This window comes from Canis aureus, chromosome 30 (genome assembly GCF_053574225.1).
Source record: "Canis aureus isolate CA01 chromosome 30, VMU_Caureus_v.1.0, whole genome shotgun sequence".
NCBI lineage: Eukaryota > Metazoa > Chordata > Mammalia > Carnivora > Canidae > Canis > Canis aureus.
This window is the reverse complement of record NC_135640.1, coordinates 11,169,657-11,183,035: the sequence shown is the minus strand read 5'-3', so window position 1 is coordinate 11,183,035 and position 13,379 is coordinate 11,169,657. Positions and strand designations below refer to the sequence as shown.

General features: G+C 34.7%; 1 long non-coding RNA gene across 4 annotated transcripts in view; it reads right to left on the bottom strand.

The window, feature by feature from the left end:
* Positions 1 to 2,537: 2,537 nt before the first annotated feature.
* LOC144301585 (uncharacterized) overlaps positions 2,538 to 13,379 on the bottom strand; it is a 74,666-nt gene continuing 63,824 nt past the window's right edge. For all 4 annotated transcript variants that reach the window (XR_013368349.1, XR_013368346.1, XR_013368348.1 and 1 more), the window contains one exon: positions 2,538 to 2,821. This is a non-coding gene — a long non-coding RNA (uncharacterized LOC144301585). The remainder of the gene's footprint in view (positions 2,822 to 13,379) is intronic.

Below are 13,379 nucleotides of genomic sequence, written 5' to 3'. Positions count from 1 at the left end.
ACTATATTCAAAGTTAATTTATTTTTTATTTAAATACTTAATTTATTTATTTATGAGAGACACAGAGAGAAAGGCAGAGACAGAGACAGCAGGAGAGGCAGGCTCCAGGGGAGCACAGTGTGGAACTCGATCCCAGGACTCCAGGATCATGCCCTGGGCCAAAGGCAGACACTCAACTGCTGAGCCACCCAGAGGTCCCTAAAAGTTAATTTAAAAACAAATCCAAGAACAAGAAATATAAATAGTTATTACTAGGATATCGTTGCAACAACTATGATTTCCTTTGCAAGTTAACCACATCTTTAGAATTTAAATCTATTAACATGATCATATAATAAAAGGCTACTGCACATTATCTTATATGTTTTATAATATACATCTTACAATAAATATATGTATATAAAAGATACAATTGCTTTTGATCATGTGAAGGTTGCTCTGTTTTAAAATAAAACCTGGGAATGAATGACTTGATGTTAACTTTTCTCTAAACCACAACGTAGTTATCTCTAGCAAACTGCAGGTACTTGAAAGTATTTCAGATATACTAAGGCTATTCAATATTTCTATTATTAATTTCTGTAGAAGAAATGATAATATGCTCATTAAGTCCTACATTATACTAAAGTTAAAATTGTTACTACGAAGACTGTATATAGGGAAAGGACTCTATTTAAAAAAAAACAATCAGTGACACATAATTCAGAATAATCATGGAAATCTATAAAGGTATAGGTGAGTATATATATTTTTTCTCAATATCAAGTTAAACTTTGAGTGGTGAGACATAAATATCTCAACATAATCAGAACTGCTATGTATGCATGTAAATAAATATAAAAATGGTGAATATTAAGCTTTGTTGTCAAAAAAGTAAAAATATTACTAACATATATTCATTTCTTACTTTTATTCAAGCACCTTCTCAAAATTATACTCTATCAAAGTCAGAAAAATAAAGATCTCAAGACATTAAAAACATGATTATATATTCAATGAAAAATTAATGCAACTGGACTATTTAATGTTGTGTAAAAATCCAAAATATTTTAATGAGTCTCAGCTTTACAAGGCTATTGTGAGAAAAAGAAAATAAAATTAAACAATAGGGGGTTTGGATTATACATAGTAAGTAGCACTATCAGGAATAATAAATGTAGTTGTTGCAGTGAGCATTTATTGAGAGCTTATTAAATAACACTGTCCTAAATAATTTAAACATATGAGTTTCCTCAATTACTAGAATGCCATATGAGATATGTGATATCATTTTTCTCATTTAATATATATGGAAATTTAAGCAGAAAAAGATTAGGTAACTTGCCCAACAGTAAATAGCAGATTGAATATACAAATCCAAACCTTGAACCATAGTAGATTGGGAAGAGAGAATTTGTATTCCCTCCAATCACAAACAACACTTTCACTTGAGTGTATTATACTTTTACCTTCTTTAAAACAAGGAATCAAATTACTTTCTCTCTTTTGTTTCCTATTAATAGGATAAGTTTTGTGTATAGCAGATGGCGTCTTTATAGAATCATTACCACATTCTTGCAGAGGTAGTGTACTCCTGAGAAAGTACTTAAATGTGGAATATAAATATAAATCAAACTTTCAAAGATCTGAAAACTATAAAACTCTTAAGGTAAAACAGTTTGTATTTAATCTACATAAGTACTACCTATTGTACGTGTGAGATAATAAAACTCAACATGAGGTAGCATACAACATTGTTTTTGGAATTCAGACCCTGTCTGCTCTAACAGAATATTGGCTGGGTGGTTTAAATAAGAAATATTTATTTGTCACATTTCTCGAGGCTGGGAAGGCGAAGATCAAAGCACGAGCAGTTACGGTGTCTGGTGAGAGCCCATTTCTTGGTTTGCAGGGGGCCGCCTTCTTGTTGTATCTTCACATGGCTGAGAAATCATCTCTCTTGTGTATCTTAAAAGACACTAATGCTATTCATGAGGGCTCCATGCTCATGATATAACTATCTACTAAAGGCACTGCCTGTTAATTACATCACATCAAAGTTTTTGATTCCAAAATATGAATTTGGGGGTGCACAAACATTCAGCCTAAAACAGGCTTGTAACTAAACCTTAGTTCATCCTTTTATTGAATGAATGATCATGGACAATTTTCTTAATTCTCTATTTCATTTTTCTCATTCATAAATTGGGAATACAGTGTTCTTCAAGAAGATTAAAAGAAAAATAGACATAATTCTTTGGCAAATAAAAACAGGACATATGGGCAGCCCAGATAGCTCAGCGGTTTAGCGCCGCCTTCAGCCCAGGGCCTGATCCTGGAGACCCAGGAGTCCCATGTCAGGCTCCCTACATGGAGCCTGCTTTTTCCTCTGCCTGTGTCTCTGCCTCTCTCTCTCTCTCTGTCTCATAAATAAATAAATAAAATATTTATTTTAGAAAAGGACATATTATTTTGTAAACATTATAGATACAGATCAAATATAGATATTAACGTTGTCTTTATAGGCAATAGCACTTGCCACTAGTAAGACTGAGATGTTTACTTTGAAAGAATCAATATTCTTTTTATTTATTTCATAAAAAAGGAAGATGGCAGCCTTCATTTATGGTCACAGAGTCTGTAGTTAAATTCTGTCTCCCTCAGCAGTTCTGCATCTGTGAGTTTCATCAATTTTCTTCACGATCAAGGTGTTAGGGAGCACTTTGGAGTCATTAAGGTGAGGCTCTATTTGCCAGTCCTGTGGCAAATTGAAAGTGGCTTCAAGCTACATTCACTACGGCAATCCTCATCTTCTAATAATTGCACAAATAACTTTGCTGAGCTGCAAAAAAAAAAAAAAACAAAAAAACCACTGATGACAAATCTAATCTTTTCCAACAGCCTGTGTCTATGTGATTATTCAAATGCATTACTCAACAATTTAGCTCCTAGTGTATAAATTAGAAGATACAAAGGTATAATCTGCCATATCTAGGTTTGTTCAAATGTCAAACAAATAAGTGAGTGTACATATCATGCCATAAGAAAGCATGAAACAGATCTTTTACATTCTTAAGCTTGTTGCATCACTGCCTTCTTACCCTTTATCATTGCTTTGAAAGCTGAGCCCATACTTTACTTGTCTTTTTAGCTACTACACTTGAGTAACACAATAAATGTCTTCTCATTTAAAGAATGAATAATGTTCACTTATCCCAGGGAATTATTGGAAATTTCCAAAATTTAAATGAGATAAGCATTCTGGATGACTCACAGGAATGTAGAGCAACATTCTTATTTATTTATTTATTTATTTATTTATTTATTTATTTATTTATTTATTTATTTAATTTATTCTCATGCATTTAAATTTAATTCCAATAGTGATTTTTTGAGCAGAAATAATTTGTTGTATTTCATTAAAACTCACATAAAGATAATTAAATCACAATACTTCCTCACGGGAGTTAAGATTACCTTAAAAACAATTGCTTAACATATTTTCATGCTTGATACAATTTGTATTCTCATAAAAGCTGTATTACCCCTTTTGTCATGAAATACTGTTCCCCACATCATTCTCCTACGTCTTTCATGTTCATTTCTCATTTTTATAGACCTTACGGAAAGTAAAAAGATTCTAGTTTTAAGTTGAACAGATGAGGGAATTTAGCAAATCCACACGAAAGGAATGATTAATTAATGTAGTTCTCAAACCCACAACAGTTTGGTTTCCGTTTGTCTAACTTGGGGAATTCAACTTTTTACTCTCACTTAGATAACTGACAAAAATTCAGGCAGGTAAAGCTTGGGAGATGAGCAGTGAGAGAAGGAAAAGAGAAAGTGAATAGAGAATAAATAAGTGTTTGATGTTTGTTTATTAGCAAAACAAAAGGGTGGTATAATAGATTTGCCCATTTTTCAATCATGTGTTATCAATAGTTCCTAAGTATTTATTTTCTTGAAATTGTTGTCCTTTCCAAACATTGTCACTTTTTTTGATGAATGTGAGTTGATTTATAAATAAGCAAAATTCAATTGCATGAACTTTCAGCATAAAATTCTGAGAAAATACATTCAAATCTTGTCATTGCTCATAAAGCCTTCAAACTCAGAGGTTTCATTTGCCAGGAAAAGAGGAAATGAATGTAATTGCTTTTCAACAGTGAAACAAAAATGCTTCCTTTTTACAACATTTCAGTTTTGAACGGCAGTAGGAAGAGGTGGTACCTTTGCTAAATTGCTACCTACTATTAGGAAGCTTTCCTAGGGTTAAGAATATAAGTCAGTCAGTCAGTCAACAAACAATATGTGTGGCGAGTTATCCACCAGTACCAAACTCAATGTGCCTCCTAGGTTTAATGTTGCATTAACTTCATTTTGCATTAACTTCAAATCCATTATTGAGTTATGAGTTCACAAATACCCCTTTTTTTGCTAGCATTTATTTGTAAGATTCTTTTGATTGCATTGAATTTCCCAAGCCGCCTTCCAATAATGACATGTTTCGGCTGTGAGAACTTATTAGGAAATATATAATGCTTGCAGTTTTGTAGAAGTTGAATCCCCCCTGTGGAATAATCTCCATTCTAATTTGACTGTAAAATTCCCATAAATTATTTCAATCTCATTTGAGGCCGAGATATATTTCATTGATTGGTAATAGCCTTAAATTACTTTTTATTGTGATTGTAATGTTTTCTTGTCAAATAGCAGGAAACAGTAAATTACAGAGTAATTTAACAGGTGGAAATGTACACAAGCAAAAACGGTTAGAAACAAAGATAAACCATTAGAACAAATTGCCGTCTGCACATACCTAATCACTTCTTTCATGTCTATGGCTTAAGAAAAAAGTTCTTTCTTCCACAAAGTTTAATTAATCTAAAATCCTGAACTAGTATGCAAAATAAAACCTGTATATTTGGGAAGCATGGAATCATAAAATTAGAATGCAATATTAGAATGCAATAAAGTATATTTAATGCCATTTATTTGGGAATAAGAATGATTTAATTTTAAAACCATAAACTCTGTATTGAAGGACTACTGCTAAGCTATATTCCTTGGTCTTAAACCAGCTTTTCCACCACTCCCTTAGACAAATGATGTCATCTCTTAATGAAACAGAAGTAGGTTTTACAAAAGAAGTACAATTGTTTGAGAGTATTGTTAGCATTGGGCTCTCATGGAATTTGTGTGCACACTTCAGATGGAAGCCCCTAGGGATTTCTAATGGTGTCTAATCGGAAGTGAAAATTTATGAAAATCAGTTTCTTTCATAGGAAAGCTGAATCTGCAAAACCTCCTAGTTATCTAAGTGGCACTTTTATTTAATCTAACATGAGTATTCTATTTCCAAACCCAAATCAGATCCGCTTTGCTGTCCTTAGAAGATACTTGCTCTTTTGTAGAATCCACTGACATAATTAAAGAAGAATATCATTTTGGAGATTTTCAACAATCATTTAGTCATGGACTTGTCTTTTGGAAATTTAAAAATTCTTAAAATTTACTAAATTGATTAAAGAAATTCACAATAGTGATTCTTCATAACCAAAGTACTAAAGAAATGCAAAACCTCAAAACAATGAAATGCCAAAAGTAAATTATGTTTTATTGTGAAAAATGTTGAATGCTTGTATAAATGGAAGTGTGGGGATATTTGTATGTGTGATTGATTTTTGTATGTCTATATCTTAAAAAATAAAATCTAAAGTCTTTAATTAAATTCAATATTACACTTTAACCAGTAGAATAACATGTAATATATTGCCATTAAGCTAAATGGAAACAAAAGTACTGTATGTTTTTCCCCCCAAGGGGGAAATGGAATATGGTAGAAATAACATGAGTTCATGAGCCAAAAAGGTCTAGATTTGATTCCTGGTTCTTGTATAGACTCTTTATATGAATTCTTCATGGAATCCTTTTCTACATAAATTTAAAGTGGGTAGGATGGGGCCTATTTTGAGTTACAGCATAAAGATTAAATGTAATGTTTACAGTTGCCTTTAAATCTTTCCTGAAATTAAATATTTCCTGAAATAAATGTCATAAACTGTTCAGCATACGCCAAATGCTCAATACATTTTAACTAAATTTTAAATTCAATTTCACTGAATCTAAGCTATTAGTTTATAAGACATGATGTTAAATCTCACCAAAAAAAGTATAAATAAACAATGACACTAATATTTTAAAATAGTCCAATATGACATATTTTAGTCTCATTAGTCTCATTGACAGATTTCCTCCCTCTTCTGGAAGACTTGAAATTTCTTATGCCATCACTTTCATTTCAATAACAAAATATACATAGTTTCAACTTTTTGTATCTTCCTCTTTTAGGTCTCATAAACCACTTCATAGTTGATTTGTCTCATTCATATCATGTATATCCTGCTTTTTTGTGTCATGACTTTATGTATTCTCAATAATTTTTTTGTTTCAATGTCAAATCAGTGAATGGTCCTTTTTCTTTTTTTCATTTTTAAATAGTTTTTGAGTAATATTTAAATGGAAATTACACTTAACATGCGAAATGCCAACAATGCATACAAGTCAATAGAAATGGTTACAATATGAACTGTTACGACCAAATTGATGCTTGCATTGACAATGACAACTAAGTCATAACTGCCATCTAGAATAGCAATATACAATAGCAAATATACAATGCTGTTGATTGTAAGTTGCAATTCAATTTTGAAGATGATAAAATGTGAAGTATTTTACATCTAAGAAAGGATGACATACAGGATTATTACTATTCTGGGACATTTACCACCTGTTAAGTTTCTATTATGTTCTATAAACTCTTGTTGGAACTGTGCTTGGCCCTAAGGATAGATAAAAGAAGGAAACATTTTCTATGGCCCAGAGAGGCCAGTTAAAATGTTATCATGGTGGTATCGACACATTCTAATCTTTTGTTGGGTTCAGGTCTACCTCTAACTTAGTATATCCCCTCCCCCAGAAAATGGAATAGTTTCTATCATTGAGACTCACTGTTAATTCCAGCTATAGCTCTTTAATGGAAGAACTTTTAAATGGCATAATCCATTTCAGGTTCTTTTGATTAGTTTCTCTTACATAGCTGGTGTGATAAAATAGGCACCCTGAGAAGAAACAATCTAGCCCTTAGGATACCTAATTAGAACTGGGTGGAACACAGAACAGTTAGAGCTTCCACTGATTGAGCTATTCAACTCATATGAACAATTCAACTATGGTCATTCACCTTTTTTTTCATTAAAAAATGATCAATTATTGATTTCCTATTATACATGAGTCATTATATTATGTACTCAAGATTTAGTACAACTAGTGAGTTGGAAATAAAATATATTTTGAATATAAAGTCCTAACATAATAAAAAGTTGAAAATTGTTTAATATATACTCTCTCTACATATTTGTGGTGGACTTGCAGTAGCTATGGGTATATAGTGAGGATTCAGTAATCTAGTGTTTTCTTTTTTCAGAGATTTATCTAATGATTAATAATATATTTTAAGTTAATATAGAATGCATAAATTTATCTATACATTTAAGATACATATGCAGGGACACCTGGATGGCTCAGCAGTTGAGCATCTGCCTTCTGCCCAAGGCATGATCCTGGAGTCCTCGGATCGAGTCCCACATCAGGCTCCCTGCATGGAGCCTGTTTCTCTCTCTGCCTATGTCTCTGCCTCTCTCTGTGTGTATCTCTCATGAATAATAAATGAAATCTTTAAAAGGAAAAAGATACATATGCATTTAATGTGTTTCATGAAGTTTCAACTGGGTTTGATATTCATATGGTTAAATCAGACAATAAATATGCAAATATCTAGTAAATCAAGTAATCCTCATTTGTTCATTAATAAAGGTTGTTTGACATGAATATGCAATAGGTCAAAAGAAATACATTATAGTTGATAAACTGTAATTTACTTAAATGCCAAGAGTCATGAAGTAAAAAACTGTCTAAACCATATGGAAACAATACAAGATCTACAAAATATTTGTTAATGAACTACAAAGGAGAGACTAAAAAGCTTATGGAAACCAAATGAAATATTATTCCACTTAAAAAAGAAAAAATTAAGGGACAAAAAGAAAAGAGCAAATAACTATGGGAATATCAAACACAAGAACTAGATGAACATAATTACCAAATTGCAATAATTGTGAAAGATTAAAATACAGAAAAGGTCATTTCTCCTTTTCAGTAGTACAGTGATTTTGGCATTATTTGCCTGCCATATATATTTCTCATTCCATATGAATAGTTCATATAAAAATTGTTTTAAAAATGTTTCTTATATATTTATCTATTTGTATAGCCATCAACTAAGGACAAGTCACACATACTAGAGAATATATTTATAATTAGCAAAATAGAGATCAAGTTTACCTTTGGCTTTCAGGATTTTACATTGAAACTCCTTATACATAGTATCTGAGAAGACCATAAGTCAACCAACAATTCTCTGAAAACTCCTCTAAAAATAAATCTACCTCTTAGAAACAGTTACAGTAATTCTTTCTTATATATGGTTTCACTTTTCATGGCTTCAGCTACCTGCTGTCAACTGCCATCTAGAAGGAGATAATCCTGTCAGAAGGCATAATGCATATAAGGATGCCTACACCATCCACCTCACTTCTCATCATGTAGGCATTTAATCATCTCACATCCTCACAAGAAGAAAGGTGAGTAAAATACAATAAAGTATTTCACATAGCTTTTATTATATTTTTATATTACATTGTTTTATTATGTTATTATAATTATTCTATTTTATTATCAGTTATTATTGTTAATCTCTTACTTATAAATTCAGCTTTATCATAGGAATGTATGTATTGGAAAAAATGTGGTAGATAAAGGGTTTGGAATTACCTGCAGTTTCAGGCATCCACTAGGAAATCCCAGAATGTATCCCTGGTAGATAAGGGGACTACTGCATTTCTCTTTTTACAAAGCAAATTTCACTATATTGAGTTAGAAAAGTTAATGAAAAGTTAGAAAAGTTAGATCAGTTGACTGATCTGAATCTCATGTCAATCAAGTGTCACAGTTTTTATGGGTTGTGGCCATATTTTTTCTCTGACTGCAAAAGTTGAACATATTAATTTATTAAAGATTGAAAATATTAAAAATACCTACAAAAAAACATAAAAAGGAGAAATTTTAGTGTTTCCTCTGGGTATGAAATTATATTTGACTCTTTACATGAAACAAATTACTAAGTAATGTTATGAAAGATGTAAATCTGAGCACTTCTGTTAAAGTCTGAGCTTTTTTCTTTTATAGTTACACTGATCTGGGAGATTATAGTTTCCCAGTATATGAAAATGCCTTAATTTGATAGATCACTACATCATTTATTCCTAGGTGTTCCTCCAACCATCTAGCCCAAAACATTCCTGGAATATAGATATTTGCCTTTCCCAAAGTGAATGAGGTTACCTGACCAGTCTCATTCTGTTATCACTTATGAAACTGGAGGAAGCAAAGTTCCTTCCAGTTTTTCAGACTTAGCAGTAAAACTTGTATTTTAAAAAGCCTTTCAAATTGGCAGCATATTATCTACTACTTTCTTGTTAACTTAATCTCACCATCTATTTGCTCTATAAGTTTTATTTCTTCACTGAGAGGCTCTCTTTGCTGCCAAAGTTGGTTATCTTTCAGAATCACCATGATAGCATAGCATAGCATAGCATAGCATGAATATGTTTTGGGTGGTTTTTTTTTAAGATTTATTTATTTATTCATGAGAGACACACACAGAGACAGAGAGAGGGGGTGGGCAGAGACACAGGCAGAGGGAGAAGCAGGCTCCATGCAGGGAGCCCGATGCGGGACTCGATCCTGGGTCTCCAGGATCACACCCTGGACTGAAGGCAGGCCCTAAACTGCTGGGTCACCCAGGGATCCCCTGGTGTTTTTTTTTTGTTTGTTTGTTTTTTAACAAAATTAATGTTACAGAAGAATTTTAATTTCAACGTTTAATAGCAAAATTCCAAATGTCTTTTACAGTGAATTTTCTCAGTTTCACTAACATGGCTTATGATTTTATTTATTTCACTTTAATGATTCACTTTCACACTAATATTAGATTTAGTTCTTTCATTTAACACAGAATATTGTTTCTACCACAACCAACTACTATGTAGGAGTTAATATCTTTAGCAGATTGAACTAATGAAAGCAGACAGGAAATCTTCCTGTAGGGCCAGATACAAATTTGACAATGTCTTTGAAACTTGATTTTTTTGTCATAGAAAATTTATGTACAAGAATTAAAAAGCCAGAGCTACTGAGAGAACTTCCAGAGGTAAATCTTCCTAGAGAAATTTTTTTAAATGCTAGATTTAAGTATATTTGCCCAAATAAATACCTCTGAATGATGACAACAAATATAAATATGTTACACTACTTCAAGAATAAACTATAAATCCATATGGGCAGTAATAAACATCCAGAAGAAGCTAGGAAAGAAAATCAATGGAATAGAAAGGCATATTAGACAAATTTACACTGTTCATCTGAATATTTCAAAACCAATGTACTCAAACACAAATACACAATGCATAAATTCCTTCTTTTGCATCACTTGTAAATAAACTTTAAATTCTTCAAATGATAAAGATTTTATTTACTATCTCTAGAAGTATTCCTTACTTTGCTAAATACTTGGAATTGTGAAATCTTTTATAATATTAACTACCATCTCCTTATAATTTCCATATATTGATTCTATTCCTGACTCCCTGAAAAACAGAATAAGTTAACTCCACCTCTATATGGTTATTTTTTAAATAATTCAGGACAACTATAATAGCTTTATCATTGAACCACCTAAAATGACTTCAACCATTTCTGTGTATATATATATATATATAATAACTAGCCAAATTAGCCTGACTCTGTAGTAAGTATAAAATATAGTCTTAAATTTTTAGGAGGGGCAAGACAGGGAAGAATGGGTCCTCCCCTCACCCAGAGCCAGCCACCCCCCCCATACCTTCCAAACCAACCTGAACACCTAGGAATCCAACCTGAGATTTAAAGAGAGGACAGCAAGACGCTACAGAGAGAAGGGTTTTCGCTTCTAACAAAGTAGGAAGGCAGAAAAAAATAAAATAAAATAAAAAAGAATCGAGTGGGGGAGGGGCCCATGAGGAGCAGGCTAAGGGGGGCGGGGGGAGCCTCGGGACAAGAGAGCCCAGCCCTGGAGATGCGGGAACTTTAAAAATCCGCTCGGATTCTTCCCAGAGGGAAGTGCTCAGCAGGGAAACGGGCAGAAGCGCAGGAGGAGGGGGACCCTCCAGTCTCCGGGGGTCACTGGGAGAGGAGGGCGCCGGGGAGAGCGCACCCACACCGCGGCCGATCTAGGTCAAGGGCTGGAGCGCACCTGGCGGGACCTGGGGAGAAGCCGGTGGGTCAGGCGGGGGCTCCGGCCGGGCTGTGCCCTGCTGCCTTCGGGAGCCACTGGCCCCGGGAGCGCGATTCCAGCAGCAACAGGCACCGGATCCCACAGCGCCGGGGGACACAGCCCCCACCCTGCGGTCCCCCCGGGACAGGCGGAGGCAGGGAGGGCACAGGACAGCGAGGACGCTCCTGCCGCCGGGCACCCCCAGCTGTGCAGTCAGCGCCCCCACCCAGGAGCACCTAGGCCAGTGCAGACTGGGAGCTGCAGGTGGTTACTGGCTTAGCTGACCCCAAGGCTGGAGACCTGGCCACCACCAGTAGTGTCATTCCTCCTGTGTCACTGTGTGCCTGGGAGAGGGGGTGCCCCAGAGGACAGAGGCCTCATGGTTCAACAGCCCCCACTGAACCCAGCATGGGAGGGGGGCAGCTCCCCAGGTGCCCACACCTGAGAGTCCGCACAGCAGGCCTTCCTTCAGAAGAGGAGCTGGAAGGACAGGGGAAGGGCAAGTTCCTGGCCAAGCAGCGCTGGAAATCTCCACGTCTAGGGAAATAATATTTTTCACTTCTGGATTCCCTTCAATGTATTCAATTTAATTTGGGGATATATAAGAGATATGAGGGTTTTTGTTTGTTTGTTTGTTTGTTTTCTGCCTCATTTTGCTTTACAATGGCAGAAATTAATACTTCTAAAACACAATCAGCATATACCCAGAACCAAGTGGGATACCGTGCTGGTTCATTCTTGTGAGATTATTCTCTCTGCCTTCCCATTCTGCCCCCTCTTTTATCTTCTTCATGTTTTTGTAGTCAGCGTTGGAACTTTCTACAAGTATTGCTGGTTTATATAAATTTGGGATTCAGCTTCTAACATACAGAACTTAGTACACTCAGAACCAAGAAAATCACGCTCTAGGACCCCTCAGGGACACTACATTCTCTCTCCACTACCACTTCTTAACCACCACCATCCCCCTCCCCCTTTTCTCTTTTTCTTTTTTTATTTACTTTTTTTTTCCCTCTTTTTTTCTTCTTTGTGGTTTTTGCCTTTCTATTTTTACTACTTTGTTTTAAAATTTGTTTTTCACTTTAGTGGTACTTTTATTTTGTTCTGATCTCCTTTTTTTTCTTTTATTTTCTGGTCTCTGACCTCTTTGGAATCATCTAAGGTATATTTTACTTACGTCATGGTTGATATTTTTTACTCAGCCCACTCATACAGCCACTCTGCACTGGACAAAATGACTAGAAGGAAGGATTCCCCACAAAAGAAAGAACTGGAAACAGTACTCTGCTACAGAGTTACAGAATTTGGATTGCAATACTTTGTCAGAAAGTCAATTCAGAAGCACAATTCTAAAGCTAATGGCAGCTCTGGGGGAAAAAAAAGGCATAAAGGACTCTAGAGATTGGAAGAGAGAGTGAATGACATAGAAGAAAAGTTGATGGTAAGGAAGGAAGCTGAGGAAACAGCCCATGAGGAAAGGCTTAGGGAAATAAATGAGAAGGAAGAATATATGTATAATTGGGATTCCAGAAAAGACTGAGAGAGAAAGAGAAGACCGCAGAGTATATTTGAACAAAGCATAGCTGAGAACTTCCCTAACCTGGGGAAGGAAACTGGCATTCAAATCCAAGAGATAGAGAGGACCCCCCCAAAAAATCAATAAAAACCATTCAACACCTCGACATTTAATAGTTAAACTTGCAAATTTCAATGATATAGAGAAAATCCTTAAAGCAATGCAAGACAAGAGATTCTTAACTTATATGAGGAGAAATAGATTAACAGCAGACCTCTCCACAGAGACCTGGCAGGCCAGAAAGCGCTGGCAGGACATATTCAAGGTACTAAATGACAAAAACATGCAGCCAAGAATACTTTATCCAGCAAGGCTCTCATTCAGAATAGAAGGAGAGATAAAGAGCTTCCAAGATAGGCAGAAACTGAAAGAATATGTGACCACCAAACCAGC